This window comes from Hyaena hyaena, unplaced genomic scaffold, assembly GCF_003009895.1.
Source record: "Hyaena hyaena isolate Hyena2069 unplaced genomic scaffold, ASM300989v1 scaffold_6, whole genome shotgun sequence".
In the NCBI taxonomy this organism is placed as follows: Eukaryota; Metazoa; Chordata; class Mammalia; order Carnivora; family Hyaenidae; genus Hyaena; species Hyaena hyaena.
Window position 1 is genome coordinate 8,780,015 of NW_024080638.1, and position 27,757 is coordinate 8,807,771.

The 27,757-nt window shown below is 42.2% G+C and overlaps 1 protein-coding gene across 2 annotated transcripts in view; it reads right to left on the reverse strand.

The window, feature by feature from the left end:
* Positions 1-25,194, reverse strand: part of TNC (tenascin C) — a 95,550-nt gene extending 70,356 nt beyond the window's left edge. For both annotated transcript variants that reach the window (XM_039240080.1, XM_039240065.1), the window contains exon 1: positions 25,027-25,194. The gene's annotated coding sequence lies outside the window, so the exon portion shown is untranslated. The remainder of the gene's footprint in view (positions 1-25,026) is intronic.
* Between the last annotated feature and the right edge of the window lie 2,563 nt (positions 25,195-27,757).

Here is a 27,757-nt window from a genome sequence, read left to right on the forward strand (position 1 = left end):
TCCTAAATAAGAATTTGTGGCTCTGTGGTGTAGGCCAGCTCACTGAATAAAAATTATTACGAAGAAGAGAAAGTTGGCAAGTTCTTTTCTTTTAAACCAGCATAGCCCATTTTATTTGTTTACTGGACAAATATTCATTAATTGCACACTCTATTGCAATCGCTTTAACTCTCTTTGCCTTCCACAAAGTCCTTCCTTCCACCCTCTTCCCATCAATTCTTAGCTTTTTCTGTCTTTCTTTCTTTTCTTTTCTTTTCTTTTTTTTTTTTTTTTTAAATGAGGAAGGGCCATGGGCCAAGTTTGAAATGCTTTTGGACTTTTATCCACACTTTTTTGTGTGTTGCTAAATGACTTAAATTTCCATCTAAAAGGCCATTAGAATTGCTGGTTGAGACTCTGAGGCAATGAGTCTAGGGTAATAATGACCAAAGTATGGGTTGAGTGAGGATTTTTCACTGTGTATGTAAGAGCTGTGTAGTGGCACAGCCAAACGCCACATTGTTTGGAGGAAGGAAATGTGATTCTTAAGGGTTGTGTATTTCCCACTGGCTCATGGTGGTCTGAGGACAGGTGGATATTTTATTTGAGCTTTGGAAAAGACCCCTTTACATCTCCAGTGTGGAGGAAAATGCCCAGGCTTTGGAATTAGATACACCTGGGTTCAATGTCGCTTACTAGCTGTGTGACTTTGCCAAGCTATTTATCCTCTCTAAACCACGATGTTATTGGTAAAATGGGAGTCAAAGTCTTTCCAGAGGGAGTTATGGATTAGAAATCTGTACAGAAAGTACTCGGCATGGTGTCAGGTCCATAGTAGGCACACATTAAAAAGTAGCAGCTATTTCTTGCTCTCCTAGGAACAAAACCTAGCTGAGTTCAGGGCACTTGATTCCCTTTGCTTAAGCTTGAGCTTGACCTCCACATTGAATCCTGTCTTAAACTCTGCAGCCACCTGGCTCTAGATGAAAGAGGAACTGCAGAAATTGCTGGGGTGGAGGGGAGTGAGGAGGTAAACCTTATGAAGATAAATTTTCTAGAACTGGAAATATTTATACCAGAGAGGAAAAAAATAGGGAGCAAAGAATAACCTTTAAAAATGTAAAATATGCTCATGCAGACAACTGGCTGGTTAATGTCTCCTTTGAGAGTGGACCTAGGGATAATTACTTTAGATTGTAGTTGGTGACATTTAGGTTAGACATGTAGGATCATGCTCTGACAGTGGGGCTTTTAAAATTTCAGAATGAACAACAAACCCTATAGAGACTCTTTAAAAGGCACAAGCAGATTATTATCTTTATAGGAAGTGATCAGGCAATGGAAAGTCTGCAAAGGATCTTGTAGGAGGAATGAATGCAGACCTGTGTGTGTTTATCTTGTAGTTGAAAAAGCCAGGGTTGAGAAAGACAGGATGAACATGTATAAATCCTAGGGAAGCAGGAGTTGGCTAGTCCCTTGTGCCCTCAATGGCAGAACAAGAGCCAATGTGTGTTTATGTTGGGGGTGGGGAGGAGGGCTGGTTACAAGAAGGCAAATTTCAGCACCAGGAGAACTATTTTTTTACTTGGAACTCTCCAACGGAAAGGGCTTCTTTGAGAATATAGCACACTCCAAGGCACTGGGACGTAGACTACTGTTGAAGAACACAGGTTTTGTAGACAAATTGTCTTGGGTTTGAGCCACTGTTTATCTTTCTCTTTCTTGGGCAAAGTGTTATCTAGTATCTTAAGCCTGAGTCACTTCATCATTAAAATGGGATACAGGTGTCCTCAGAGGACTGTTGTGAAAAGTGCATGAGATAATGCGGGGAGTGGGGATGCCACAGTCTTTGCCAGCAGCACGACCTCATCAAAGGGAAGTTTCTATACTGAAAGGTATGGACTTCAATTAATATTTTGCCTAGATTTTGCTTTCTCTCAACTTTTGAAATGCCTACATTGGCGTCAATCAATCTGGTTTTTTAAGCAGGGATAAAAATTCTGCAGGGAAGTGGAGATTTCTCAGAGATCCCAGACAAATATACTTCGGGAGATACAGGTATAGATATACATATGGGTCTGTTTATCTTCTATTTTAAGATTAAAGAATATCATTAGTATCAATATTTTCAAAGGAGAGCAGCAGAAAGAAACAGCGTTTGTATTGGCTAAACTATAGATTGTTGTGGTCACACATTTAGGACAAATGGGCTATTTCCAAGCTTTGCATGTTGCCCAGATCTTTATCCTGTCTCAGTATATATTCTGGGTACAGAAAAGTACATGCACAGAACAGACTTCACTGTGCTATCTTTATCAAAAACAATTTTTAGAGCCAAATGAACTCCTGCACATTATTTTTATGAGACTCCTTAGGTCCCTTCATTCCTGTTAATTTCTCAAAACATAATTAATCTTGAGGGGGATAAAACTACCATAAACATTTCTCCATAAGATAGAAGGTTCGAGAAGAAGTAGAAAATTTTGAATTCACTGGTCTAGAGCCGTGGTGTCCAATATCGTAGCCACTAGTCTCCAGTGGTTATTAAAAGTAAAATGAATTAAAATGAAATATAATTAAAATTTCCATCCTCAGTTGTAATGCTCACATTTCAAGTGTTTTACAATGGCCTGTGGCTAGTGATTGTAATACCGGTGCGGTTAACACTTCCATTGTTGCAGGAAGCTCTATTGAGTAGCATTGATTTAGAGGGGTGCTTAGTGGTAGTAAGTCCATGGTACAAATGAGAAAACAAGCTCAGCAAGGTCAAAGAGAGACTATACGATGTTGATAAGTGTCCTGTCTAATGAAGACAGGTGAGTATGTCAGGCAGGAGACTAGTGAGAGAAGATGGTGTCTTTGTGGTCCCTCAGCTAAACATAAGCAAATATGTATGTGATTATAATTTCCGTTACATTTTTGGACCTTCCAAGTTCAAAATATCCAAGTACATGTGGTCTTAATGGCTATTGTCCTCAAATCTGAAGGGACATCCACATTGCCTCAGGTTAGCATCCTTCCCTCCCAGTCCCCCTAATTCTACCCTTTGGGATAAGAAGTTTTTTCTTCTTCCTCTTTCTGTATCTCTTAGAGCCTCAAGTTCTCCATGAGTTTCTTCTCCTCAAGTCAAAACAAAGATTAGCTACTCTAGGGACCACTTTGGCCATGCCCAGCATCTTGTACTGCTCTGCCTCACCCTTTCCTTGGAAGCTGGTAGAACTTGTCAAACAAAGATAACTTATGGGTCTTCTATTGACCCTACACCACTCTGTTCCAAAGTTTTTGAGGAGACTCAGTCCGTTTACTTCAGCAATATAAACTATTCTGTTGATGAAGCATGTGGGTGTGAGACCTATTTCCTGGTCTTTGGAAATAGACCTACATTAAAATCCAGATTTTCCACTTAGTAGCTACTACTGTAGCCATTCACTTTCTCCTGAGTCTCATTTGCCTCATCCTTACATTCCTATATGTACATCTATTTCATAGTGTTTGGGGAGAATGGGATGAAATTAGATGTATATTAAGCTACTAGCATAGTGTCTGGCATATAGTAGGTACTTTATATATAGGGGCTAATAATAATAGAAGCAATAATAACACTGGTCAAATAGAGAATGGATCAGAAAGAAAACTGCACCTAGAAAGGATGAGAGAATTAGGGAGATACATCACGATTATAATCATAATATAATAGGTAACAGAGATTGGCCGGCCTAACTCTATTCATGTTGAAAGTGGAGGGAGGCTGCATTCTTTTGAGCGGCTTAAGTAAAACACCTTGAAAGAGATGCCACCTGAGATGGACCTGAAGGATGGGTGGCATTTTGAAAAGTGGATGGAATATAACCGTAGGAGGTGGTTAGAATTTGAAGCCTATGGAAGTTTAGAAAGAGGACAGAGAAAAGGCAAAGGACTTAGAATGCATGGTTGATAAGGAGAATAAAGAAGAGAACAGCAGGGGTGTCTGGGTGGCTGGGTTGGTTAAGTGACTCTTGATTTTGGCTCAGAGTATGATCTCAAGGTCTGTGGGACTGAGCCCTGCATCAGGCTCTGCACTGACAGCCTAGAGCCTGCCTGGGATCCTTTCTCTCCTCTCTCTCTGCCCCTCTCCCAATCTCTGTCTCTCTCTTTCTCTCTCTCTTTAAATATAAATAAATAGGAGCACCTGGGTGGGTCAGTCAGTTAAGCATCTGACTCTTGATTTCAGCTCAGGTCATGATTTCACATTTGTGGGGTTGAGCCCCACGTTGGGCTCTGTGCTGATGTCCCAGAGCCTGCTTGGGATTCTCTCTCTTCCTTTCTCTCTGTTCCTCTCCTATTTGCTTGCTCTCTCTCTCCCAAAAGAAATAAACACCTTAAAAATGTTTTAAGTAAATAAATAAACATTAAATTAAAAAAAAAAAAAGAAGATGACAGTAATAACAGAGGCTTCCCTTTGTGGCTCCCTGATAGAGGCAAAGGTGGGGTAATGGGTATGGCATACTGAAGGTTAGTTCTCCTAGAGGTGTCAACGACTTCAGGGGAGCAGAAAGGAGCAAGCACATGGGGTTGGTAGAACCATAGTAAGTAGTACATGAAAGGTCAATGTGAAGAGTTGGCACTAAGCCCAGGAAGCAGTGCTGTCCCTCTCTAAGAATAGATGTCTGATTGCTCATTATCCTCTGCTGAAAGGACTAGGTAGAACATGGGCTTCTGTCTTCAGTTCCTTGGCCTCCAAATACATGGCATATTTATGGTACCTGACCCTCCCCCTCAAAATTTAAAAAGACAAAAATGGTCCTGAAGCCTTTTTTTTTTTTTTTTTTTTTTTTAAAGTGAGGAGGGCAGGGGCGCCTGGGTGGCTTAGTCGGTTAAGCGTCCGACTTTCGCTTAGGTCATGATCTCGCGGTTTGTGGGTTCGAGCCCCGCGTCGGGCTCTGTGCTGACTGCCAGCTCAGAGCCTGGAGCCTGTTTCAGAGTCTGTGACTCCCTCTCTCTCTGATCCTCCCCTGCTCATGCTGTGTCTCTCTCTTTCCTAGACATAAATAAAAAACATTTTAAAAAAATAAATAAATAAAAAAAAATAAAGTGAGGAGGGCATTAAACCATTAGGACTTCATTACCGTTGAAAAATAAAAATTAGTTCTTGGTTTCTTGGTTCAACTTCTTTGGTATTAGATGTTGACAGTGTAGTGTCATTTTCCGAAGCTTGGCATTACAGATTTTTATTCAGAACATTACTCTGATGTAACACTTCATTTAATGGACAGGGAAAGTACGGTCAGTATCATGGGAGCCATATCCCAAGAACTTTTTTGGTCAATAATTTTATACTTTATGGTGCCTTTTGTCTATTTATCAGATCTGACCCTACCCAGCCCCAAGTAGAGCTGTTCAGTAGGTAACCTTTGGGAAGCAGCATGACATAAACTATCAGTTATTTTTAGGCACCTCACCATGGGACAAAGGCCATTGTTAGATGAAGGAATTAACAATCTTTGAATTCTTTCCTGGTCACAGCTGGAGAATAAACAATTTCATTTTTAGATAAAGATTAAACTTCCAACTGGCTGGAATCACATTTCAGAATTCATTACTTATGACTTCATTTTTAGTGGCTCACAGACTCTATCTATCTTGTTGACTTAGGCACGTACATGAAATACTGACATTGGGGGCAATGAGGAGGATTCCTACTGTTTAAAAATGCAGATGAATCTCTTTCCACATCATTTTGGCAACGTATGCGGCAGCTCGCACCAAATTTTTCTTCTTGCTTACAGGCAAGAGAGTTTTATTGTGCAGTCAGTTAAGCATGGAGCTGCTTACATGGGTGTTCTTAAAGGTTCTAGAAATTCTTCACCCCTTGTTCTTCCCAACATCCATAAATTCCTTCTTGGAACGTGTTAGGAAGAGAGAGGAGCCAGGAAATAGCCTTAAGTGTGGATTTTTTCCGAGGACATCTGATCCTTACAGTTGAGTGAGGCCAGCACAACCTGTCTTAAAAGAATTAAGAGAGCTCTAACTGCCAAACCAAAGCACCTCCAAGCCCTAGGTATTTGAATTCCAGCACTAAAAAGCATTTATCCATTCAGGTAGCATAGTGGCTTAACTAGTGCCCAATGCGGACACTATTGGAGCCAGCAATCATCCCAGAGGCCTGAGAGTTAATGCATTTAAAAACTTACTCATTCTTGCATTCAACAGAGATGAACTGAATGAGTGCTAAGATAGCCCAAAGGGTAGTGAGGTGTTTCAGAGACCCATGGCAATAATTCTTGCTCTCATTGAGTTTGTGGTCCAGTAAAGGAAACAGACATGTAAACAGATAGTTACAGGGAAAAATGATAAATGCTAAAATTGACAATTATTCAAGGACAGTCTGTGCTATGTTTGAGAATATCTTTTCTAGAATAAGATACTACTGAACCCAGGTTCTGCCACTTGGTATCAATTTGACACATATGGAATTGCCATATTTTTTAGGTCACAAATGGTTGGATAGAGGCAACTTCACATGGCTGCATCTAGTAACTATGACCTTGGATATGTAGCACTGCCTTTCTGAGCCCCAACCTTCTTGTTTGTAAAACAGTAACACAAATACCAACCCTATAATAAAGGTTTTTTTTTCAATTATAAGTGGGAGAAAATGGGATTAAAGGAGATAATCTACGAAAATACTTAGGATAGTGCCTAACAGGAAAGAGATCTCGGTAACTAATGTATGTTGTTATTGTGTGATGATTTGAGCCTTTTGTTTAGAGAAGGCAGTTAGTGAAAGGTTAGATTCTGAAGGACAGAAGATTCATAAAGGAATGCGGAGGAGCCCCCTTTTGCCCACTATTGCTTTTTTCTTGCAATTGTTTCACTTTTAGTGCTTCAGTTTGTCAAATGACAGGGATATTCTGAAATCCTTAGGGGAGGAGGCTGAGGCTATCGCCCAGGATTTCCTCCTCATCTATCTATCCTCATTCAGGAGCAAGAAAAGCAATTCTGTGAATCTAGGGTGGAGCTCTTTTTCTGGGAGGTCAATAACCCTGGCCAAGAGGCAGTGCTGCTACTGGGATGGCTGTCCATGATGCTCTGCCAAGGATTTCTCCAGAACAGGCAGCTTGTGGTTTAGTCTTTTAAGACATCACTCCTGACGGGAAGTGGTTGGCTCCAGTTTTCGGCATTTTCCATAGACACAGAGGGACATCAGATTATAGAGTCAAAATCAGAGTTGAGCAGGGCTTAGAAGCAACTGTAGAGCATCACTGAGTCCTGGGGTGGCAAATCTGTGGCACGAACACACATCCTTCTAGTATACGTGGCAGGCATTGCGGATCAACACGTATACATTTCTGCAGAGCCTTACTTCAGAATGGTTACGAATACATCACTCTAGGCAGCCGCATCCGAATATACAGAGTAGTACATGTCATGAAAGGGAATGACTGAACAGAAGCACCAGAGAAAGTCAGCAGCTAATTAGTGGTAAAGCTGATATTAAAACCCATAGATCCTCTGTCTTGGTCAATGAATTTGATTGAGGTTTATTGGTTCCCCCAGGCTGCTGAGAGCCCTTCAAAAATAAGTGCACATGAAAAGCTTCTAGTAATTCTCAGTTTGAGGTCATTGTAAAGGTCCCCAGAGCAATATATCAGCAATAGGATTTTGGAGAGACCCTGTGTTAAGAGATTTCCAGGTTTCTTGGCCCTGTAAGGTTTCTTCAATTTTCTATCCATCCATCCACCGATCCTTCCTTCCTTCCATCCACCCATTCATCTATCCACCTATACATCTTTTCAGTACATATTGGATAAAGACCTACCATCTGCCAAGCCTTGAGTTAACCATGAAGGATATGACAATGAAGAAGATCAGCATGTTTTAATCATAAAGATTACAATTTCCTCCTAAAAGCTCACAAATGCAGTTGATTTTATTTATTTTTTTATTTTTATTTATTTCTAGGAGAGAGAGAGAGAGAGAGAGAGACAGCGTGAGCAGGGGTGGGTCAGAGAGAGAGGGAGATACAGACTCTGAAATAGGCTCCAGGTTCTGAGCTGGCAGTCAGCACAGAGCCCGACGTGGGGCTCGAACCCACGAACTGCGAGATCATGACCTAAGCGAAAGTCGGACGCTTAACCGACTAAGCCACCCAGGCGCCCAAATGCAGTTAATTTTAAATCCATGTACTCTGGATTTAATATTTGTGCTATTCTTAAGTGTCACTGCAAATTGGGAACATGGCACATACTCTCAAGCTGATAGCAAGAGTATAAGTGTTAAGATTCTGTTAAGAGCCACTATTTGTGACACACAAAAAAAACAAAACCCACTATTTTTGCTGTTTGCTTACTATGGGCTGCACAGTGTGCTGAGTGCTAGGGAGACTAGGCAGGGTAAGGATTGACTCTCTGTTTCCAGAAATCTCAGAGACAAGAAAATACAAAGCAGCGTTCAGTAGCAGTGCTGGTATGAATGAAGGAATTGAAGAAAGAAGTGTCACTCTGAGCTTGGAAGTTCCTAGAGGACTTCCTGGATGAGGAAATGCTTAGAACCACCAAATACTGATTGAGAAGATAAAGAAGAGGCTGAAATCATAACAATGATAATAAAAGTAATAAAAATATCATCAACTACCATTCGCTGTGTGCTTATTTTGCCAGTAAGCATTTTATATGTCCAACTTAAATTCTCACAAAATGATATGTGAGAATGAAATGAAATGTGTTTCATATCACAAAATGAAATGAGGCAGTATCTTTATTCTCAGTTTGAAGGTGAGGAAATGGAGACAGAGGGTAGTTAAGTGGCTTATGTAAGTTCAGATATTCATTAAGTAGAGTCAGGATTTGAAAACAAGTCCATCTGAATCCAAAGTAAGTGCTCTGAACCATGATCTTAGTGTTTTGTGCTGGGGGGCCAAGGGAAAAAGTTATGGCTCAAGATCAGTCCCAAGCATTGCCTCCATAACTTTCAAACACCTGGCTCAAAAGGGAAAAATCTTTGGAGACACTATCATATCTCAGTAATCAATGAGAGAGGGTACAGATCCCTTAAAGGCTGCTCAAGAACCCCTCTGCCATCTCTGAGTGGACAAATCTATTTGTCCTTCAGGATAGAGCTCAAAAAATCTCCTATCATTCAAAGCTTTCTTGGGTAATTGTTTCTTTCTGAATTATCTGAGTACTTAATTTGATATTATTTCAATCATGTGTCATTCTAAAATTGACTTTAGGTGACTTTATTATGTATGTGTATCTTCCTCTTTAGAGCATAAGCTAATTCTATCTTGTATTTATGTCAGACTGTAAGGAATTAAATTGTATATAATCTTTAAGCTCCAAGAAGGAAGGAACTATATCTAAGTCTTTCTCCTCCTAATACCCAATACCAAGTTCAGTGTCTATAGCATAGTGAAGGCATGATATGATTATATTTGCACGAATAAAGCTGAATATATTTCTTGATTTGAAATACATATAGCAGAGGCTCATATTCATGGAATTAATGAATGAATAAATACTCTTATTTTCCTGATAGCCCTAATGGAATTAGCTCTCCTATGAGCTCTTCTAAGACAAGATGTATCAAGGAATTCATAATAGCTGCACTCCCAGAATTACTTCATTTTTATTCACTCAGATATTCAGTGAGTATATACTCTGTGACAGCTATCACACTAAGCACAGAGGTTACAAAAGTGGCCAAGACACTTTGGGCTCCTTTCCCATGAGATTCCAGGCAATACCTCAAGGCTTCTTGAGAGCCCAGTACTATTTGCTTTGAGATAAACCTTCTCTATGATCAAAGTAAACTCAACTAGACCTTTGGCAGGAGGTGAACTTGACCAGGCCTTTGATATACTCAGTGTAAAATTCACTTCAATGTGAATGAAGCATCCTGGGTTATTAGCAATTCTTCCAATTTTGCTAACGTATTCATTGTTGGTTAAATTTAGATCACTCTCTCTCCTTTTGAATTTTGACTTTTATTTCTCAGCTTCCAGAAATTTGAGGCTCTTCTGGGACCATGTAGCAGGGAGTGCAGCAGATTAAAGGGTTAGAGGATGAACTCTGCAGCTCAGTCCTGTCAACCTCTTGCTGTGAGACCTTGGGCAGGTCACATTCTCTCTCCTGTCAAATAAACAAGATTGTGTGCCTCCAGCCCCTGACTCTTTCATTCTAGGGACCTGTGGCCCATCGCTAATTTGGCAATATTTCTGCTGAACTTAAATTTGGATTTCATTTTGGACCCATGTCAAGTAGCCAATATTCAGTACACCCCTCTTCCCTCCCAAATACTGTGTCTTTCTTTAGTTGTTTGGCTTAAGCACTGGTGGTGCTTTGTGGCTTCTTTCTTCCCATCCCCCAAACAGAAGTTTCATTACCAACCAAATTAAGCTCACAAATCTTCATCCATAAAATATTTCCATCCAGACACAATAATGAGATTCATATTTGTGGTTTAGTATACCTAAGAAAAGCTCAGATGAAACATGACTAGATCCATTGATACATTTAGACCACAGACTGCCTTGGTGTGGTCTGGTTTCAATTTCTGAAATAAAAATTCTGCAGAGCACTTGCTTTCTCTTTCCTATTTCTTGCCTAGACAGAAAGGAAAATAAAAAGTGGGTCTGACCAAGTGGCAACAATATAGGTTCCTGTAAAATTCTGGAAAAATTGTTTCAAACATAAATTTCAGTTCATTTCCTAATGGAACAATGGCCTCCTCTGGCCTTTATCCAGAATTCTAGGAAATCTAGTTGACTCTTTCAAAAGTACTAGAAGTAAGTTCTTGAGCTCTTGAGCCAAGGTGAAGAGATTAGAGATTTATCTAGGAAGGACAGGTTTACAGACTGAATCATACCTCAACATTAAATAAGAGACCTTCTGAAAAGGGCTCTGTGACATCATGACCTCTGTGAAGCTGTTGTTAGCTAACCAATGCCAGAGATGTAGCCTTGAAAGATTTTGAAAATTCTTAAGGAGGCATTGTGATGAGCAGAAATATAGGAGATCAAATTCTGCTTACCTGCTGGGGAGCCTTAGACAAAGTCCTATAACTTTTCTGAATTGTGGCTTCTTGAGCTGTAAAATAAAGATCTTTCCAGGGCTGCTGGAGACAGTGAATGGAATGATAAGATTATGAATGCTATCCAAATGTTAGTATCTATTCTCTTTTTCTCTCTTCCTCTATGGCTTCTCTTGATAGGGGAGCTCCACAACATCAGACATATGAAAAAAAATAGTAATATTGTAGAGGTGGTTCAAGCATTGACAGAGAGGTTGAATTGGTTTGGAAAAGCAGTTAAGTTTCAGTTTACGTGTCAACCTCAGTGAGCTGACATGGCTACCCAGCACTGTGTTGAGAAAGACTCTATGGTCTCCTTTGGACTCAAGGGGAAACAGTGCTATGATGACTTAGCAATGAATGCCATGGGTACCAAAGTGAGGGAGTGTTGATATGTGTGTCAAATATTTGGCATAGCAAGACTGATAGCTTTGGCAATCTTTTTCAAGCCAATGTGCTGATATTCAAATCCATGGAATGCTGTTTGAGACCTGAGTCAGAGGGAGCGAGATGGATTCTCTGACAATTGTAAAAGCTTGTATGAGTCAAGTGCAATAAAGTTTGATACTAGCCTCTAAGATTGGAAGTAAGAAACTGGACTCTCAGGAAAAGCTAACACTGCTTCAGCAATTTATTTGTGTGATACCATGCAAGGAAGCATACTTTCATTGCTTTCTCTTACTCAAATGAGGCCTTTTAAATGCTTCCATAATAGCTAACGTTTATTGAACACATCCGTGCCAAGAATTGCTTTATGTGTATCTCATGTAGGTTATTCCACTGAATTCTCTCCATGAGCTATGAGGTAGCTACCTTTATTTTTTCAGCTTAGGGATGGGGAAACTGAGGCTCACATAGCTCCAGCTCATATAGGTAGAAAGGGGGAGCAAGGATTTAGTTCAGATAGACTGGCTCACATGTCAGAGACCCCATTCCTAACCCTCAGCTTTGCTGTCATTCTTGGTTGATGTCAAAGTGTGGTTTGCACAACCAAAGTAAAAAGGCAAACTTCCCAAAAAACCAGTGGTCAGGGTCCAGATTAACAATGTAGGGCCTTTATGACTTCCAGATAATGTTGGGGAAGCTCTACATGAGCTTGAAAAATGGAGATATATCTAACCCCTGACTTGGATTTAATTAGCTACATAACCATAGGCAGCATTTTCTAAAGTGTAATCTACAACATGTTGGCAAATATTAGTGCAATGGAAAAACATGTTTGGAAAATGCTATTTTAAACCAAATGCTATTTTAAACCAAACAAATTATACAGCTTTGTTTACTTCAGGGTTTTCCAGAGTCTTTAATGTGTTTGTGTTCACTGGAAATCTCCAAGAGGGGGAAAGTTTATAGTGTTTTCCAAACCTATTTGATTATTTGTGTTTGAAATACATCACAGGATTTGGTTTGATGGCACACAATAAGGTAAGTGCAGATTTGGAACAAATCTAGACCCTCTCCTTCCATTTCTTTACACATTAGATGGGAGTGATGATTAACTATGGCCAGTCTCTGAGTGTGAATTAAGCTTCTGGATGGAGACTTTCTACCAATGTAAACCATGAGTGAGACAATGGTTTCATATGTATCCTGTGCCTGGAACTTTACAGATACCAGTTAATTATGACGGCAACCTTATAAGTTAGGAAGCACTGTTTGTATTTTACTGTTATGAAAGCTGAGGCTTCAGAACATGAAATAACCTGCCCAGGCAGTAATTATTTGATTCAGAATTAAGAACTTGGTCCTAGAATTCCAAATCCTATACTCTTTCTGTTACACCAAGTTATCTTTTTAAACAAGATTCTTTTTTTTTTTTCAGTTTAAAGAATTAATGTTTATGCAATAAATATCAGAGGGACATCCAATATCACTGATACAAGTAGCGTTGTTGGATTCCTAAAATGGGGCCCTTTGGGAGGGTGGGTCTGGGGTGTTGGAGTGCACATAGTCATTTTATGTACAGTTTTGAACTTGAGGGGAGGCACAGAGCCAAATGCACTGTAATAACTATGTCTCAGGCAAATCTTTAAAGCCCCTGGAAACAGCCTACTCTCTTTGAGTCTGGCCTGGAGAGAAAGTGAGTAAGTGAGGGGAAGATAAAGTGAGAAGTAGCAGACAGAGAGCTTAACAAATCTCTCCTTTCTGGAAAACTGGCCCTCATGCTATGTACAACTAAAAGAAGAGTATTGTTTCTAAGAAATCAGTCAAGGCATGAGAGTCTTCCAGAGGGTCTAGAAATTACAACTTTCATTTTTGAAAGAATGGACTTATATTAACAAGTAAAACAAATAAGGAAAAGGGGTGGGGGATTCCTTCTGGACAGCACATTTAACTCAGTATATGGCAGGAAAGTCAAGAAATTTAGCCTGAGAGAAATAAAAGGCAGAGGTGGTCTGGGGGAAAATCAAGGATGAATCATACAAGTGAATCACTCTTTTGTCATTCTTTGAAGCTCCCTTCAGCATTTATGGTTTTGGAGTGGGACTTAACTAAATGAGCCTTTATTTCTGCTCCAATCCCTTTATATGTATAAGTATAATAATATATACCTTGGTAGGTTGTGGTGATTGGAAATTATATATCTAAATTTAGCACACTGGCAGGAGTCAGTAAATTAACTTCTAAGTGACCAGAAAGGAAATATTTTAGGCTGCGCAGCTAGATGTTCTATGTTACAATGACCACTATTGCAGAGAAAGTAGCCATAGCATGGCTGTGTTCCAATAAAACTTTATTTACAAAAATAGGCCACCACCTGGAGGTTTCCTGACTCTTGCTAGAACACAATAGTTTGTTAAAAAATGATAGCTCTTATTATAAAGCCAAATACAGATTGAACTGGACAGGGAAGGAAACTAACATTTTGTTGAGAGCCTACTATATACCTGTTTGGGGCCATGCCTTATACTAGATGATTTTTATACATGCCATCATTTGTTTTTTTGTTTTTTTTTTTTTTAAATGTTCTATTTATTTCTAGGAGAGAGAGAGAGAGAGCGTGAGCAGGGGAGGGTCAGAGAGAGAGGGAGACACAGACTCTGAAATAGGCTCCAGGCTCTGAGCTGGCAGTCAGCACAGAGCCCGACGCGGGGCTCAAACCCACGAACAGTGAGATCATGACCTAAGCGAAAGTCGGATGCTTAACCGACTAAGCCACCCAGGCGCCCCAACATGCCATCATTTGTCTTGTCATTAGTCGTGACAACCTGGCGAGATCGGTATTATTATGCAAATCTGGAAGTTAAAGCAACCCAGACTTAGTGAGAATCAGCTTTTGGATCCTAATTTGTGACTCTAAAATGTGTGCTCTCAACTACTATGCTGGGCTGATTCATCAGGCAAATTCTTGCAGTTCATATCAGGTGAAAATTTACATTAGCACTGCTCAATAGACAGATCAGAGCCCAATCAGACACCTTCACCTTCCATTTCCTAGATCTTTAGCAGAATCTGGTGGCTGTCTGTGTGTAAGCAGTGAAATATTTGACCTCTTTCTCCCAGAGCCTCTGGCTGGACCTCAATTTTTGTACACTTCCCCTTTGGAGAATGCTTAAGCCAAGGTGTACTGTTTGCAAACACTTATTAGCTTTTAGGCAGATGTTGGCAAGTTTCCTTTGGCCCGAAATGGGATTCCAGAGTCTGCTGAAGCCTGGCTGTGCTCATCGATCATCTCAGCCAAAAAGAGTTGCTAATTAGGGTGACACCCTGCATGTCTTCACCTCTAGAGCTAGGTTTTCTTGCTCTGGACATGCCTGTTTCAGCCCAAGTGGTTTGTTGGGATTTTTACTACAGGTCTAGATGAGTGAGAGCAAATTTATAGTCCTTTAAAAAAATTCTATGAAGCCTTGTGCTCTAGTGCAGGATTTACCAGGTTATAATCCAAGATGTTTTTAGGTACGTGTCCTGTGGAAAAGGGCATTTGTGGTCAAATAACTTGGGGGGTATTGAGTTCAACAAAGCTGACTAGTTTAACTGCTATAGGATTATTCAGATCATATACTCTTTTAATCACAGAATAAAATCTAAACTCCTTGCCACTATCTATAGAGCTCACTTCCCTAGTTCATTCAGTGTCTGCTTAAATGTCATCCCCATATCTCACCCTATTTAAAAGAGTATCCCACTCCCACCAGTCATTGCCTGTTCCTTTACTGTGTTTTCTGGTTCTTCTTAGCAAATACCCGCCTTAAATTGTACTTATAAGTTTGATTCCTTGTTATCATCTACCGTCTCCCACTGTAATGTAGGCTCTATGAAGAGCTTAAAAGGATCTTGCATGTTCCCTTATTACTACATCTCCACCCTTAGAACCATGTATTGAATAAGAGCTAAAAATTCCCAAGAACAGGACATAGTGCCAAGTGTTCCCTAAACCCTTGCATCCACAGAACAAACACCTTTACAGGTGCATCACATGAGCATGGTGCTCCACAGGCCACAGTCTGGGGAACTGCTTGTCTAATGGAGCCTTATTACCAACAACCATCGTGACAACAGATAACAATGACAATAAAACATTTATGCCAGAGTACCAGTGCTGTGTTAAGCAATGCACTCTCACATATTTTAGTCATCATAATAACCTTATGAAGTAGGTGCTACTATTATGCCTTTAATACGGATGAAAATGAGGGTTAGAGAAGTTAAGATCTGGTCAAGATTACATTAACCAGAAAAGATCAAGTTCTTGAATTCAGAACTAATGCCAAAGCCATACTCTTAACCATTAGCCAATACTCCCCCGGCTGTTGAGCTGTTAATTTCTTCATGTCCTAAGATAGAGGGCTCTTTGTCTCCATCCCTCCCTTGAGTCCTTTCCTTCCTCCCACTGGTTGTAGACTGATCCTTGTTATAACCTCCAGATACTTGTATCTCTTGTGACTCAGCCTCAAATCCCCAGACAGACCTCCTCTGTCCTTGGTACTGGTTTTTCCAAAACCCAGGCAGGGCATGCTTTGATCCCAGAGGCCTCCTCCGAAAGCAAGGGCATTCCTTGAATTTTGTGTCCTGAGACGGTTTCCTGTCCCAGAACTGGGCTGGCTTCCTCCTGTCACATGTTATGACATCATTCTGCACAGTTGAGAGCCTAGAGGGCAAGGCTTGAAAACAACTTCAAGTTCTGGGCTTTCTGAATAAACTCAGTTGAGGTAGCAGAAGTCCAAATCTGGGACACAGCAAGGACTCTTGTCCGTGGTTGAAGATTAATTTTATTCCAATTGTGCTCAATTTCAGATGAACCATATACAAATTCTCCTTTCAAGAGTTGACAGGAAGAGTTGATCTATGAGCAGACAAGCAATTCCAGAATGATAAGGGTGATGACAGAAAAAAATATGGGGTGGAAGGGGATAACAATAAGGGGACATCTCATCGACCCAGAGGAGGGAGGTGGTTCATGGACTGAGTTTTAAAAGGAGATTATGAGTAGGTGAAAAACATAGGGAAAGATATTCTAGGAAAGAGTAAGTGACATTTGCCAGGGCATAAAAAGCATGAAATAGTTGGTGTTGAAAGCACGGATTATAGCTGAAGTACAAGGTCTTTTAGGAGGCCGGAAACCAGACCATGAAAGAAACTGAATGCCAGGTTAGAGATCTGAGTTTTTCCTGCGGCCAGAAGAGAGCCATTTGGAAATCTTTAAGTCTTGGAATGTTGACCTACAACCCAGGTTGAGGGATAGATTGAAAGGAAAGTCTGGTAGGATGGGGCCCAATGGGGAAATCATTGTTGCGATCCATGTGTGAGATGCATGACCTGAACTAGGATGATGAGGGACTGGGCGGGGAGGCAGTGAGCTGATTCACTTGTTAAGGCGATATAACCCACAAGAGACGGAATATGGTGGCATAGTAAGGAAAAAGTGGAAAGGGAGAAAGAATCAATCTCAAATTTTAGTCTTCATTATATCTGCTAACGGAAGAATAGATCAGGGAGGGAAGACAATGGATGAGTTTCAGTTTTTGTCACTTTGAATGCCTCATCTTTGAATGAAATACATTTGATGTCATTGCCTTGAAAGATCCTGTCCTGGGATAGTCAAGATGAATTTGGCTCCCAAGTGAACTAGGACATCTAATGTAAAACACCTGACTCTACTTTATAAATAGATGGAGAGCTTAATTAATACACAGTCCCTCTAGTGCCATAATAATTGATTGCTCATCAACAGAAGTGCAGGTGGGTTGGGTGAACTTGTTGTTGGTAAGAAGTTGTCAGAAATAGGTAACATTGGACTGTTGGAGTGGCAGAGAAGCTCTAAGATGGGCTCCAATGATACTGCCCCTGCTCTTCACATCTTTGTGCAATTCCCTTCCCTTCAGAGTGGGATGGCCTAGTGGCTTGTTTCTAACCAAAACAAAATATGGCTAAGGTATTGTGTATCAGTTCCACTATTAAGCTGCACACTATAGTGATGTCTGTTTGCTTGTAGGCTCTCTCTCTTGTTGGCTTTTATGAAACAAATGTCCATGCTGGAGAGATCCATGTGGATCTCTGTAGAGAACTGAGGGTGGCCTTGGGCAAACAGACCTCAAGAAACCAAATGCAGCCAACAACCAATTATTAGAAGGTAATAATTCCTCATTTGAACCTTAAGATGAGACCCCAATTCTGGCCAACACTATGATTGAGTCTCATGAGAAACCATGAAAGTAGAAGGTCCTGCTAAGGTTTGCTCAGATTCCTGACCTACAGAAATTATAAGACAACAAATGGGTGTTGTTTTAAACAAGTTCCACAGCAATTTGTTATGCAGTGAGAGATAACAAATACAATGGACTCTTGCCTCACTCCGTGTACACTAAAGCTGTTCAGAGAATAAGACTCTGCTAATTTTTCCTTTTAAAATAATATATTAACTCTGACTTTTTTTATATATTGTCCCTGGCTCCCAAGAGCAAGAGTCAGAAGACCTTGGACTGAATCCTGAGCCTGTTGCCAACTGGCGTGAGATCTTAGAAGGACTTTTCTCTCCTCTGAGTCTGTTTCCCCGTCTTCCAAATGAGGAGAGTTAAACTAGGCCAGCAATTTACAAAAAACATCATCATCATCATCATTATTATTTGCCACAAAACTCTTTCACCAAATAACATTTCATAAGGAAGCTCCATGTACAAAACAGATAAAAGTGGAGGGGCTTAAGTTAAAATAAGATTGAATGGGAGTCCCTGCTTGACCTCTCCATCTCTTTGGCAGCCTCCAAACCAGCCTGGAAGAGTCTTTTAAATCCAATCTTCAAGCCCCCTGGTTTAGAGGCTGCCAATGAGCCCTTCTAATTTCAACATTCTGTAGGTTCTAAGGAAAACATTTTTTAAACAACCTTCCTGTAAGTTGCAACACTCTACTGTGACATCTCTGCATCAAGCTACCCCTGTGTGACCATCCCAGGATCCAGGGCCTAAGTTTCCCAGAGAGCAGACCACTTCCCTTGAGGGCAGCACTAAAGGTGAATGTACCCAGCATGAGCTGAATGTTTCTTCCCTGAGCTCCCCAACAGGTGGGTTACCTCCTTTGCATCTAGGTTCCCAAGGTATTTGCCTCTCCCAGACTGTTTCTTCCCAACGTGGAAAGTCATGGATGGATGCACTCACAGGCTTTATCATCATTGCTGTTGTTGTTGTTATTTTGTACCTTGGTGCCTACGCTGAATGCAGTGTTCCTAAGAGTCTCTGGCTGGCAGAGTGTCCAGTGTCGCTCCAGGCTCTCTCCTTCTGGCTGTGGTGAGTCACTTCTGCAGCAGGGCTACCCATGCTCAAGTTGCACTGCATGCCTAGCAAAGTTCCCCAGGACACTGCTATTATCCAGGACTTCCCTACACTGCCTTTGGAGGCTTTGAGTTCTGAACAAAAATATACTGGCTTACACTCAACTTTGAGTCTCTGCCATCTTTCTTAAATTCACCCAGTATGGTCTCACCCATGAAACACATCCCTGGGTCCCTGGGTGATAAAATTTGAGTTCTCCTACTCCTCCAAAGCATCCCCTTGCCTGAAGTCCACCACTAGTAATTCTCTTATTTGTTAAGCATTACCCTCTCTACCGAACTACCCTTTAAAGGTCTAAATATTCCTCTGGAAAGTAGCCTGTTGTCCCTAAACTCTTTCTTATCTGAAAAATGGGAATAACACCTGAGTGCTAAGTGGCATGGTGGAAGAGACACAGTCATGGGTGTTAGGCATGGGGTGGAACAACAGTGCCACCACTTTCAACCCTGTGTGGACGACAACTTTTCTAGGTCTCACTTTACCTATCTGTAAGGTTGTGCATAGTTTCTGGGACCATCTAAAAGCAAGGCATGGGAAAGTTATTTCATATGCTTATAAATTCTTGTATGTCCTACTTTGTTGAAAATTTATCCAGCATAAACCATAGAACACAGTTTCAGAAGCAAGGCAGTGTTGTGCTGTTGTTCTATTTGCTTTGGGACAGCAGAAAGTTTCTTCAGCAACAACTTACTGAGGTCCTGGTACCCGTCAGCGGGCAGCTAGGCTTTGGGGAAAAAGCACCAGCAAGACACAGTTCCTGCTTCGCTGATGATCTTGACCTCTGGGATGTGCAGTCAGGTGGGGCAGGGAGGATGAATATAGAAGTATACATGATAGCAATACACAGATGTCAGTGGGGGAAGAGAGAACTCTGCGGGAACCCAGAAAAGGGTATTTCAGGCAGCCTGCCAGGCAAGGATGGCTTCATTGCTTATGTGTGTTCATGCTTCAGATCTCAGGCTGGCCATGGGCACAGGGAGTGGGTCAGGCTTCACCCTCAGGCAGCTTAGAGCCCAGTAGAGGAAATACATTACATTAGGAATTGTAGGCTAATAATTTGATTACAGTTTCCACAGGGAGTGAAACCAGAAGGAGGAGGTTGGGTTAATAACAGTGGCCGCCCTGCTGAAGAGAACATGAAGGTCTGAAAGGTCAGCTTTTGATTCTTTCTTAGTTTTGTGGTGTCCAGCCCTCTTTGTTGTCAGGAGATGAATAGAATTAAGGTGCTGAGTATGGCTTGCATATCCTCATGGTTATAGCCACATGTTCAAGACAGGGAGCTGGGTCTGAGTTCTGGCTCAGACATTTACTATCTGTGTGATGTTGGGGAAGCTACTTAAACTTTTTCAGTCTCAGGCTCCCTGTGTTTGAATGGGAGGCAATTACACTTGCTGGATGGTTGATGAATAAATGGCATACTGCCTGTCAGGAAATGTCAGCTATTATAATCACCACCTGTGCCTTGGTTGAAAGAACTTTTTGGACCCATTCATGCAGAAGTTAGTAGCAGGCAACTCATCTCCTCCAGGGTAAGAGTTAACCAGTGGTTAGTTCTGAAGCAAAGCTGTCTATTTTCAGAGCTTACAAAAATCTCTCTGGCTCTTGACACAGGGTGTTGGGAGGGGGGAGGTGTTAAAGGACCAACCCAAACTATTTGAGTTATTATGGCTGTATAATTAAAAACCTGTGAATTTCAGGAAATTTTAAAAATCTGAGACAACGTGACATGATTTTTTTTTCACTTCCATTTGCAGATACACTAGAAATGTGTATGGAAGGGATTTTCCTCTCACAATGTGCTTTCGGGGTGTTCAGGGTGGGCATTTTGCTCTTTTCCATGATGGAGGGTCAAAGGATGCAATGATGGTATTGAATCAGGTTGTTACTAAATAGAGGCCAGAAATGTGAGACAAGGCAGAAGGAAACAGAAAAAAAAATTCTAGACTTAAGAATATTACTGAAATAAAAGTCTGGTCAGCAGTGTTAAAATCAGGTAGGCACACAGACTTTTCTCCTCTACCAAGAAGCCATAAGGGGTATATGGCCCCTTTATGGTAGTAAGGCCACCACTATATTTTGTTTGGATGGAACTATTGCCTGGAAATTACAGGATTCTGAGGGGGGTTTTCGCCTGTGGAAGGAAGCCTTCATCTCATATTTCCCAACATGATGAAGGTATTCAAACTGGCGGGTTTAGATTCATGGGAATTCCCTATGATCTTCTCAAAGTGAGAAGTGATTAAACCATAACCCTCATCTCTGAGACTTCAGGGAAATTTGTGGCTTGGAGCCTACACCATTTCCTGATCATCCTGAAATTCACTGCCCCAAGGCTGGGCACATGGATCTCACTCTGGGCCCCCAGTTGGGACTTTTAAACCAGGTGCTCTGTTCACCTGGCTCTCAAAGAGGGTGTAGGGACAGGTATAGTCTTGCCTTCCCTGTGAGTTCCAGCTCGCAGAACATAGCAAAGTATATGCCTACTTTCCTGGGATGAAAACGAACAGTAATGACCGGATTGCTACTTTTAGTGTCATTCTCATCCCTCCCCCAACACTCTCTCTCTCAGCTGAAATTTGAACTTTTCTGTTTCTAGGCAGAGAAGTGCACCACCAAGAGCTGACCTTTCCTGAGCACCATGAAAAATGATATAGGGAGAGCTATTCTGTAAAGTCAATAGACACCAATGCTAGTTGGGGGCTTTTCTACCTTCTGGCCAATCACCGAAAGACATCATTCAAGGTTCTATGAGGTCAGCCCTGCCTGACTTCCGGAAACAGTGCAGCACACTGGAAAGAATAGTAGAGTTTTAGTCACAAGGTTTGGGTTCATAGCCAACCATGCTCCTCACTTACAGAAAACTCTCGCGTCAGCCACTGAACTTCTTTGGGCTTCGGTTCTCTGTCCATAAATTGGAGCAAGTGATTTATAACTTGCAGTGTTAGGGTGAGAATTAGATGAAAAACCAGAGACAAACCCTCCTCTCACATACGCGATACACAGTTAGCCCTCAGTCTTAATTATTGTGTGTTTTATCATCACAAAGGATTTGGGTATTTGGAATGAACTAAATGTTTGTTACCTCCTTTCTACTTTTCAAACTAAAGTGACTTCAGTCTGGAGGGACTTGTGCTTTACATCAGCTAGGTATTCTTTTCCTGTAAGAAAACAGGGCTCTATGTCCACAGAAATCCAGGGGAAGGAGGGACTAGGTGTTCTTGGTTCATTGTGAGCATTAGAAAGGGCAGGATTAAAAGGGACATGGTTTTCATTCAGTCAGCTTGGGTTCCCTTTCCAAATTCCATTCTGGTTATATGATCAGGCTACTGCTGTATTTAAGGGTGGCCACAGTCTGGCTGGAGGGGTAGATTTAGTCAGAAAGGAAGCTTTTTTTTTTTTTTTTTCCCCTTCTAAAGGCAGTACATGAAGCAGCAGTATTCAGAAGGAACATGGTGGAATGTGCTTCTGATTTGGGGACCATTGGGACCTGGGTCCGAAAACCGGCTCCATCACTCTGTGTTTTAGGACTCTGGAAAAATTATTTGCTCTCGCTCCTCTTCAAGCTATGTCTTTGTCCAACAGGCATGGTTCATACTGTGGATATTTAGTGAGATGATATATACGAGGGATCTTAAGTATAGAGTAAGCTTCCCATACATTTGGCTATTGTTATCATTAAGACTAATTAAAATAACCATGCTTTGTTAAGCATTTGAAACTTCCTATGTTCTTGTGTACTGTTCTACTTGGGGAACTGCACTAGTTCCCATTACCGGTGAGGAGCCGGAGGGGCAAACATCCTTGCTGACGTGTGGAATCACAGCCTGAATGTGCACTGCCTGGCTCTAGGATTTCAAACCGTGTTTTGTGTCATTCAAGATTCTGTGGAAATGTCCCAGAGGCTGAGAACAATGGAACGAGTTTTGGACCCGCCACCCCCACTCCAACCAAAGTAGCCCCACATTTATCTCTCCTATTGGAGTTCTGCCATCAGTGTCCTTTAATGAATATTTCCACGGCTAAATAAAAGTTTGAAAACCACTGTCTTAGGACATTAATTTCAGATAAGAACTTATAAGTGGATAAGCAAGAAAACCAAAACCAAACCAAACCAAAGAAAGCCCTCTATGTATTGACCCCTTACCATGTGCCAAATACTGAGTCTGACATATATTATCCCACTTGGATGTCACAAGAGCCCCGAGAGATGGAGATCGTCATCCTCTTTATATGGGTTTATATGGGCACCATCACTGAGGGCTGGAAGATCAGTAACTTCTTTGGGAGGAGGATAAAGGCAGTTCAGTGGAAGATGAGAGAGAGAAGCTAGGTTTTTTCACACAAAGCACAGAAAAGAAAACTTTAAAGATTGTAAAGCTGGTACAACTCCTTTGCCATCCTTATCTGATTCACACTGTTCTGAGCAAACCAGAGAACATTCATATTGCATGATGCACCCCTTTTTTTCCCCCAGACGCCATCACCTGCCCAAAACACATGTGGTCAAAGCACAATTACATCAACTGCAATGGGCTCAGATGCATACAATGCCAGCAAACTTTCCACAGGTTTCTTTAGCACTGAACAAACCTCCCCCGAGTCCTCAATTGGGCTTACCATATTGAAGGACAAGGCGGAAAGCTGGCTGGGGTGGGCAGCAGGTTTTATTTCTAAAGCACATATGGGAAAGCTTCATAAAAAAAGGGGGGGGAAGGTCCACAAAACATGAAAAAGAGGCATTCATTCTTCAAGTGGGGCTCCCCTGTTCCACTCTCACTCTGGATAGAAAGCATTTCCAAAAAGTCCCCGGGCAGCATCGTACTTTATCGCTGACAGCTTTAGAATCTGCAAACGCCCAGACTCAAAACGTTGTGCATTCTGGAGTCAGAGCTCAACATGTACATCCAGCCCCCAGGCTGCTCCTTTTCCCTGACCTGCGCCAACACAACGTCCTACTTGTTAAATACAGCCAAGTCTCCGAACTGCCGGCCTGGTGAGACACCCTCAGACTGGTGAGATTGAAAAAAGGGGGGGGGGGGTAGGGGTAAGAGGGCGAGGAACACATGAAAAACAATCCAAGATTTCCTAAATGCCTCTTTTAACTTCCAAGGTGATGGCTGTTTTTGATAATGACCATGATTGTCCAAACCTCCAGTTACTAAGCACTCACTCTCCCAAATGCTTCTGTCTCGTTTCCTCCTCATAATGACAACAGCAGTTGTTGTCTCCATTTTTGATAGGTGGGCACTGAGGGTCATAGAGGTTTCATATTGTCATTGGGGTAACATCTTTGATGGTGGCGGTGGGGATACCAAAGTGATTGACCCCTGGCTTCAAAATCCCAGCTCTTAATCCCCTTACAACACCTCTGACAGAGAGGAACCCCAGGGCTCTTCTCACACCCCTCCAGGTAGGGCTTCCCACCCCCGGGGCAAGGTGTTTCTCAGGGCTTTCCGTGATAGGGGGAGGTGGGGGAGGTGGTCCTAGAAAGATTCAGGATAGTGCTGGCTCTAAGCACCCCGGACACACACATGTACCCAGCCCAAGGATCAGTGACACAGGAGGTATCCACGGGGAGTCCCCCTGCCCTTCAGGATAGAAGCTGGTGTCCACCGCTCCCACCTTTAAGTCCACGGTTGTTCATGTGGCCCTAGGAATCACCTCCTCCCTCTGTCCTCTGGCTGTCACCTCTTTCTGTGCCTTAACCACAGGCAGGATGCTGTGATATGAGGGATGGATAGAAAACTTTTGTAAACTATAAAGTGAAAGCCGTTTGAAATACAATTGTTTATTGTTCTCTCTACAATCCTCTATGGACCTGCCCTTAACGCATCCCAGAATGAGGCCATGAATGATCTCCACCTTCGGCTTCTACCTCTCTAACTCTCAACCAAAAATATTCACAGGTGAAATCATCCGGGCAGGGAGCTAAGCGAAGATTCTTACTTTTCCTCTGAAGAACGCGGAGATAAAAACTTTACCAGAAGTTCCTTCCACGTGCTGTTTCTCCTAGAACTAAAACAAACCCACAGACACACACATACAAAAATCTACCAGACAGTCACAAGGAGAAGACAGTCAAGGTGTATCGGATCATAACAAAGACCTCAATTTTGTCAGCAGCGAAGATACAGCAAAAGTGTTATAATTATGAATCCACAGCATCTTTGGTACCGGGAATGCAAACAGTGCACCATAATGATCTTTGGTGACGGGGGTGAAACACACTTACCTTTCCGGAGTTGGGAAAAGACCTAGATCCTTAAATGTACCAGCTCCATGGAATAAGTACCTGGCTGTGAGCAGCGGGGCTCCCACGTGCGCTGCCCCCACTGTCACCCCCGGCCGCACAGTCTTTGTGCGGAAGAGAGGCCGGTGTGTCTGCGCGCGCGGGAGAGCGTGTGACAGTAGGCAGGCTGTGGCCAGCGCAGCCAGCTTTGGCTGGCTTATATAGCAGCTCCTTCCTCTGTAATGGGACGCCTCGCCTCCAGACATCCTTTCCTACTTTTTCAGTTGGTGAATTAAAGGAACAGCCCTCCCAGCGGAACGGGGTTAGCTCATGAAAGACGCACTCACTCCCTGCTCCCTGCCAGGAAAGGAACCCATTTGCATACAATTTATGGCGAAAGTAGGAATTCCAGCTTCCCCCACCTCCTCCCCTTCCCCACCCCCGACCCGGAGCAGCTGTTAGCTAGGTGTGATTTTTGCTATGCTCCCCAAACGGATTTTCTAGTTGTGAGACAGAAGCCCAGGAAGGGAGAGGGAGGAGGATCCGCGGCTCTGGCGCTGCTGCTTGGGTAGGCTGAAACCGCCGCCCGGAGCTCGCCCGGGCTCTGGGCGGCAGCTGCTCGGTGGCACCTCGGAAAGAAAGGGGCTGAGCCCAGTTCCTGGAAAGAGGAGATAAAGCCCTCTAGAAGCATGGGGCGTTTGGGTTTCTCTGGGCCAGCCGCGAGATAACCCGGGATTCGTTCTTAGCAGGTGGGGCAGCGCTGGGAGCGCAGATCTGCCCGCTTCCCTTGTGTGGGAGGGAGTCCTGCCCAGCTGCTCTGAGGCCCCACTGCCCTACCAAGGGGCAGCTTTTTGACAATGCCCGTGCCGAGCCCTGCCAGTGGGCCTGTCTTCTAGGGGGCACTTGGGGAAAGGTCTCTGAAGTTTCTTCTCAATGTGGAAAGGTGTCCAGCCCGCGGGGGAGGGGCAGGTAACAACTTAATCTTTGAGACCTAAGCTGTGCCTTTGCTCTCCAGCCTGCTGTGGACTCTTTCCAAGCTCTGAGTCATCCATTCGTTTGCTGTTAGCATGCACTGAGTATCCGCAGGGCACACACAGGCATTTGAGGCAGTGGGGAAGCAGCTAGGGCAAGGCACCCACGCTTGAGCTTGTCACAACACATGGTGGTTTTGTGATAGTGGAGGGAATGTAACCTGTGGCTATCGCTGGACCTACCTGTAGGAAGTCTGTATTAGATGATCTGCAAGGTACTTTATGGATATTATTTCATTACATGCTCACAGGCACCATGTCCAGTAGGTACTGGTGTCGTCCCCTTTTGACAGATGGAGAAACTGAGGTTCAGAGAAGTAACTTTACTTAGGCAATACACCCAGGAAACATTAGATGACCATACTGGGCTCCATAGTTCTTCCTATTACACATCACTTCCCAGGAACATTGTAGATGATATTTAAATGTTTTATATCCTATTGAATTATAACACTGTGTAACAGTCACTATCTAAATATGGAAAATATATTTCTTTGTTCCGTACAAGCTAAATAGGAGATCCTTGGGATTTTTTTAAATTAATCACTAATAATGAAGGTTTCATTTATCTATTTTTCGTAATGAATGATACAATTCCCTGTTGTTATTATTGCTGTGGGCCTCAGTTTCTCCATCTGGAAAAAGTGTGACAAGGTTAGGTCATCCCTATGATCCTTATGGCTCTGGCATTCTAGGATTCTCTGCTTAAGTGACCTTCCCTGATGGCAAGAAAGCCCATAAATAGTCATGTCATAAAACAGCCCATGTGAACTTTTGAACATTTTGGGCTGATTCAAATGTTGGTTGTTTTGGAAGCTTTTAATTCTGTGTCTTAGCCAAAGTATGTTGCAGTAGCACAAGGCCGTGTCTTTTAACAAGTATTGACTGCTTCCATGATTCTCGGTGTTCCAGATTCTACCAAGTTTATGTTCCAGGTTAGGGGCTAAAACATTAGAATAGTATAGAATACATGGCATATGGCATATAGGTTATACATATAATATGTAATCAATATAGATTTGCAATTATGTGTGTATTTAATTGAGATAAGGAAGCATGCTAGAAAACTAGATAATAGATATGACTGCTGGGAAAGTCCCAAACCTGACCACCCCATCACCCTGCCAACCCTTGTACTATTCCACAGCCATTGACCAGGGTCTACTACGGTGTCTTAGCCAATCAGAGGGAAAACACAGCCAAATATCACCAGGCTGGCCCCTCAAGGCAGGGCTAGGCTACTGGAGCAAACAAACAAGAATATTACTAGGCATTAAGTTACTATAATAGGAGTATATTCTGATAACATAGAAAAAACATAACTAGCTTTATTTAGATATATTTAAAAGAGATAGGAATTTTAGGAATTTTCTCCAAAACCTATGTGGGATCTTGAGGCACACCTTGGCATTTGTGTAAGAGGGGCCCAGACAAGGAATTGTTTCCATCCCTCCCTAGAACTTTCACAGCCTCCATTTCAGGCAAATGGGTCTGCATGTGCTCCCCAATACCTGAACCTTGGCCAATGCTGTACTCTACCTAGAATCCTTACCTACACCTTCTCACATAGGCTTATCATCTAGTTCTGACCCAACTTCATGATGGAACTTCCTAGATTTCTTCCATAAGAAGTGCTTCCATGCACGATAGCATTTGGGAATTCTGTAAGGACATTCAATTTGTACGAGGTATTTGTATGTCTA